The following is a 5,655-nucleotide window of genomic DNA, read 5'->3' on the forward strand; positions in this document are numbered from 1 at the left end:
TGGCGAAGTTGCAGCTGTTTGTGGGCAGTGCTCGGCCCTGCGGTTGCAGCCCGCAGCAGCTGGTCCCGTGGCGTGCCCCGGTTATGCAATGCTCCGTGCATGTGAGTAGCCGGGCGGTCACATGCTTGGGCAGAGGCTTGCATATGTCCTCGCTGTCCGGTTCGGTTTGCTTCCAGTGTTTCTTATGCTAGGTGACAGCTTCCTGGAAGTGGTAGTCTGTGCCCAGTAAGGTCTGCTGGTTATTGATGTGCTGGTGTTAAACCTATGTGCTTCCTTTAAAATTAAGGAGTAGAGTAAGTTGGACTTCTTGATACCTTAGGAAAAAATGCTGTAAGACATTCGTTCTCCTCTTCTCAGTCATGTTTTGTTTATGCTGTAGACCAAGATAGGAATGAGATACTCCACCTTGTTCTGGAGAAACAAGGAGTGTCTTGTAAGCCTTTGTGTTTTGTTGTTGCCTTTTTTTTATCTTCACACCCCCCACCCACCAACTTCGAAACAAACTTTCTATGTCAAATTTTATGCCGAACCCTCTTTAAACTCACAGGTCTGTCATCCTGTGTGTGTGCTGAGGTTCTCCTGTTCTTGTATCCTCTTCAACCTTTAAAGAGCTTGAACAGAAAGCTACAAACTCATTCTTCTATTACCACTGGAGAAGGTGATTGTTTAGGAATGACTCATGATCTCCAGGTGGATAGGTAGTAGATTTAACACCTTACCAACCCTCCTTTGTGTAATACTTTTGAAAGGCAATGCCATCTTGTAGTAATGAAGTGTGTTCTAGGCTGGTAAGGAAACAACAAGATACTTTCCTTTGTGTGACAGGAGGATATTGAGCCTAGAGGAGCTTGAAACAAGTTCTCCTGAGATTTAGAGGATCCTTGTTGAGGTTGTGGCTTTGTGGTTTATAAGAAGTAAACATTGAAAAATTACTTTAACCATGCAGTTTTCAATTTTGTAATGTAAGAAGGCAAAATTTGATTTTTAAAAATTTTTTTTTGCTATTAACACTTTTTGCAGCTTAACACTCCACAGAGTGAACCTTTATCTTCCAAAGATAAGGTGGTCCTTCAGGTAGACTGAGCCTATATAGTGTTAAATGCTTGCAGAAGAGAAGCATTGTGAAAGTGAATCTGTGCTCTTCTTCAGTTATCCTGGTAGTGTAATGTTTTCATACTTTCAGTTGTGGTGTGCATAAACCGAAGTTCTCTGTGTTGTGTTTTTCTTTCACAAAGTCAGTGGACTAGAGTAGCACTTCAGTTTGCAGTCCTTCTGTTGTGTATGCTTTCACAGTGAACTTGAAGTGTTCAGCCTGTGTAGGGGTATCTTTCACTCTGAACAGTGCATGACACAAGACTTGTGCCAGCTAACTTGTTACTAGTTGGTAATAACTACCTGTTAATACTATCTAAGAGGTACATTAGAAATCTTGGCTCCTTGAATCTCATTCCTGAATGTAAACTTACAGGAGGATGCAGTCTTGAAACTGTTCCTGTTCTCTTATGAGCATTGTAATGCACAGAATGACATCTTGTGTGCTTAATGGCAGCTCTCTTGAGTTAATCCTTGTATAACTATACTAAAACATGAGCTGTCAAATTAGTGGCTACGTAAGGTTGGACATGGGTTTCCTATCAGCGATGGGGATTCCCAAGCTGTAGGATATATTTGGTTTCTGAAATCCTGTGGGAAGATGTTAATGGAAGATGTTAAAGTCCCGCTCTGTCTCAGATTTGCCAAGTGGCTCACAGTGTTTGTTACCTGACCTTGGGCACGAAGTTCTGAAATGTTTGTGTGAAGCAGCTTGTTTGACAGGGATGGCAACATATCTTCAGAAGACGACCTGCTTTAAGTTACTTCCTGGAAAATCAGGAGTGACTTGTTCATAGTCTTTCTGGATGGAAAGTGAGGAAGCATTCCTAGAAGCGAGGAGGTGACTGAAGGGAATAGCTGGTATAACTGAATAGTATTTGTTGAGCAGTAGACAAAACAATCTAGGTGTTATGCAGTATTACTACTACTCCCCTGCAGGGCATCAGAGGTATTTTGGTGCTGATGGCCTTAGATGCAGACAGCTGCTGATTAGGGGCGCTGTGCTTTCCGATCATGCATGCAGTGTGTATTTTCCCAGTAAATCGTCAGCTAACACCAACTCGATTCCACGTATACTGAACCATTACTGTTGCTGCGAATTTCTCTTCCTACTTCACATATGACAGGAAAGTCAAGGTCAAGTGAGCTTGGATAACTTCACGACTGGGGATTGCTTTGCCTGACCAAGAGTAGCTAATGATTTTTTTCTGTCTGAAAGGGGACAGTCCCTCACCTATGAGCAAAGGAACAAGAGGAGCTTGGCAGACAAAGCTTGCCTGTCAGCTGGCTGCCTCTGAACGATAGGTTTCTGTAAGGGACAAAGTAAGAACTAAACCCTGAAAATTTCCTTTAGACCCTGGACCACCTCTGCACATAGGGAGGACTCTGAGGTAATGTGCAACTTCAGGTCAAGTTTGCAGATCTGCCCCAGGTTACCTGCTTCCATAAACTGGGCTTTGATCAGCCTGGTCCAATGGGAGGTGGCCCTGCTCATGGCAGGGGAGTTGGAACTAGATGATATTTAAGGACACTTCCAACTCAAACCATTCCATGATTCTATGAAACCAGTCTTGCCATTTATCGAGGATAGTGTGATATTGTGTTTCCCTAGAGGTCAGTTTCTCAACGTAGTGGGCAGCTATTAAGTGTGATGTGGGCTAGACATTAAGGGAGTTAGGGGGCAAGACTATGCTGGAATCTTTCTTCTTGCCCTGCAAGATCCCAGATATACCATCATAGATGAAGGAAGGGGAAACAGCTGTATCTGATGCTGTTGCCTTTTCCACATATTAGTAATACTAATTTGCAGAACCAAACAATGTTCACTTGTCATCTGGTATGTGCAAGACTACAAATTGTTACTGTTTCTGTATACAGCATCATCATTGTTCTTTGTCTGCTTAACAGCTACATATTCATTGTTGGTGGTGGCTGATGTTACTGGAAGTATTGAAGATTATTGATTTGTTTCCACACGCAGTCGAAGAAACTTTGACTGAAGTAAATGTGTTTATGATCTGTTAGAACACTAGTTTTATTGCAAACAAGTGATAATGCCTGGGAACCAGAAAACTGTAAACAGAGCCTTTGTAGAATGTAAACAGTCATGGAATGCTTATACTTGCTTGTGTATGAGTTATTTACTGGGACTTCTGGAGCTCTGACCTGAGAGCAAACTTCTCTTCAAACAGAGTAAGTCTACCAGAAGCAGGGATACAGTTTTCTGAACTCTGGGGATGCACTGAAGGCTGCTGTTAGTGTACTGACAGGTGGCTTCCAAGATGTACTGTGGACAGGAGGGAACAGGGTTAATCTAAGGTTATGTTGCTATTGCTTTATAAAGTACTTAGGAAAGCCCTGTGTTAAAATATGAAGCACTTAGTAATGTGATTGTTTGTGTTTTTTTTAAAAACAATGAAACACTCCCAACTCCCAACCTGGTCTTCTTCCCCTCCTCAAAAAAAAAAACCCACAGAAAAAGCACCCAATAGATAAAAAGCACTGAAACCCAGCCATGTGTTACTTCTGTGGACTATCTTGCCTTGCATAGAAGGCAGTTGGGTTCAATGCAGCATTCATCTGTTAATCTTGGCACTAGGAGGTCTTTCACCTATTTAAGAAAGACAATTGTTCACCCAGATCTTAGGTGACTGGAAGGTCTAACTCCGCAAGCAGTAACTTTACCTGTGACTTATTTACAACCATACTTACTCATCCCTATCTCTTCCTGACAGTGTGGGAGTGTTCTGAAAGAATGGAAAGAGCAAAGTACTTTTCTTATTCTGTAACTTAGTTTTTACTAGAGGGTTTTTTGGGGGAAGAACTGTATCTTATTAGTGGTAGTGGAGTAGCTACTTGTGCTCTCCCTGAATACTGTCTGAACCCTAGGAGACTAGCCCTCTCCCATATTTTGTGGCTGACTCTGTGATGAATATACTATTCACTTCTAAACATTTGAAAGCTGTTTTGGTGACCTTAGGCTGCTGATCTAGGATTATTTGGTGGGGCTTTTTAAAGCTTATTGACTTGGTTCAACCACTGTAAAACAAGGTTCGCCAAAGCTTACTGATTCATAGAACAAATTCAGACTTCAGAGAGATCCTGGAGGTCATAGCATAAGATATATAATCTTGGATTGTCTCTGAAATCGTATTCTTAGTGTTAATATCGAAGTATTCAGACTTGTAGTTCTAGGTCTAAGCAATCTTCCAGTGGTTAAAAGTAACTTATCTGTTCAGCTTTTCTAAACAGTTTGAAAGTTTAAGTGATAAACTTGCTGGGTTTTCCATTGTAGGTTTTATTTATATGCAACTTCAGTAATATGGTTCTAAATTCTCGATTCAGATCCTAAGTGTAAACTAACACTAGGCTCAAACACTCCATCTTGTATTATCTTCTTGTGTGTTTAGCTGAATACTTTTTCGGTGCATGACCAAATGTTGTGTACCAGTTGGTTTATGTTCTGTCCTGAAAATGATAGTGGAAAGCCTTGTAGGTAAGTTTATGGACATAATACAGCTTTTGTTTTATTTTGTGTCTGTGTAGTTAGAACCAAGAAAGTATTACCTTGAAACACGGATAACATTTTAAAAACAATGGAACTATGAGTCAGCCTGATACCAGCTGAAATTTACTTTTAAGTTTTTCTGTGTAGTAAGTTGTTTTTTTTTAACTGGTAACTGCATTACCATTTTTAACATGCTTTCGACTCTTGGAAGAAGCTAAGTATTTCTGAAGATTTTGTGAGGGTTTAAAAAATAACAGGAGTTTAGATAACAAAACTTAATTGGGCATAGAAAGTGGGTTTTAGAAAGTATTTGCAGAAAGTACGATTACAAACCATTCTAGACTAAACATGGAAGCCAACCTGATATTGAAGAAATACCTAGTTCTGTTTTCACAGGCAGTAGTAAGCAGCTCAGAATTCTTTGTCCTTTTGCAAGAGTAGCAGTGAACCTGTGCATCCTTTTGAAGAGGTGATTAATCCATTTCTGCCACTGGTACATACAAACACTAAACCATCCTCTTTGCCTGCTATTGTTTGCTATTAAAACTGCAGCATACAGATATAAGGAAGCAGAGATGAAGATAAGGACTTATAAATTTTCATCAAGGAAGTGTTGACTTCTTTGATTTGTGCATGAACAAAATTAGAATGCAGTTCTGTAAATAGTCTCTGAGTTGTGAGAATTTAACTTTTTGGGTTATGCTGATGTTAAACATTCAGTATTTAGAAGTACAGTCTTTGGGGATGCTTTCAAACTTGTGTGTAAGCGTATGTTGATACTTGGTGTAACAAGCTGCTGCTAGTTAGAAGTTTAGCTAGAAGAAATGCTAGAGCAGACAAATGAAATAGTCATCTGGGTGAGTGGTGCTTAAACTGACTTTTTGACCTGGCTTGTAGTGAGTAACTTTGAAGCAGGCCATGTTGCCTAGGGTAAGTTAAAGGGAAAACAGTTCTAACAGGCTCAGGTAATTGTCCCTGATGGGGGAGAGAGGACCAAAAAAAAACCCAAACCCAAACCACAACCCCCACCCCCCACCCCCCCCCCCACACACAAC

This window comes from Apaloderma vittatum, unplaced genomic scaffold (genome assembly GCF_000703405.1).
Source record: "Apaloderma vittatum isolate BGI_N311 unplaced genomic scaffold, ASM70340v1 scaffold18198, whole genome shotgun sequence".
In the NCBI taxonomy this organism is placed as follows: Eukaryota; Metazoa; Chordata; class Aves; order Trogoniformes; family Trogonidae; genus Apaloderma; species Apaloderma vittatum.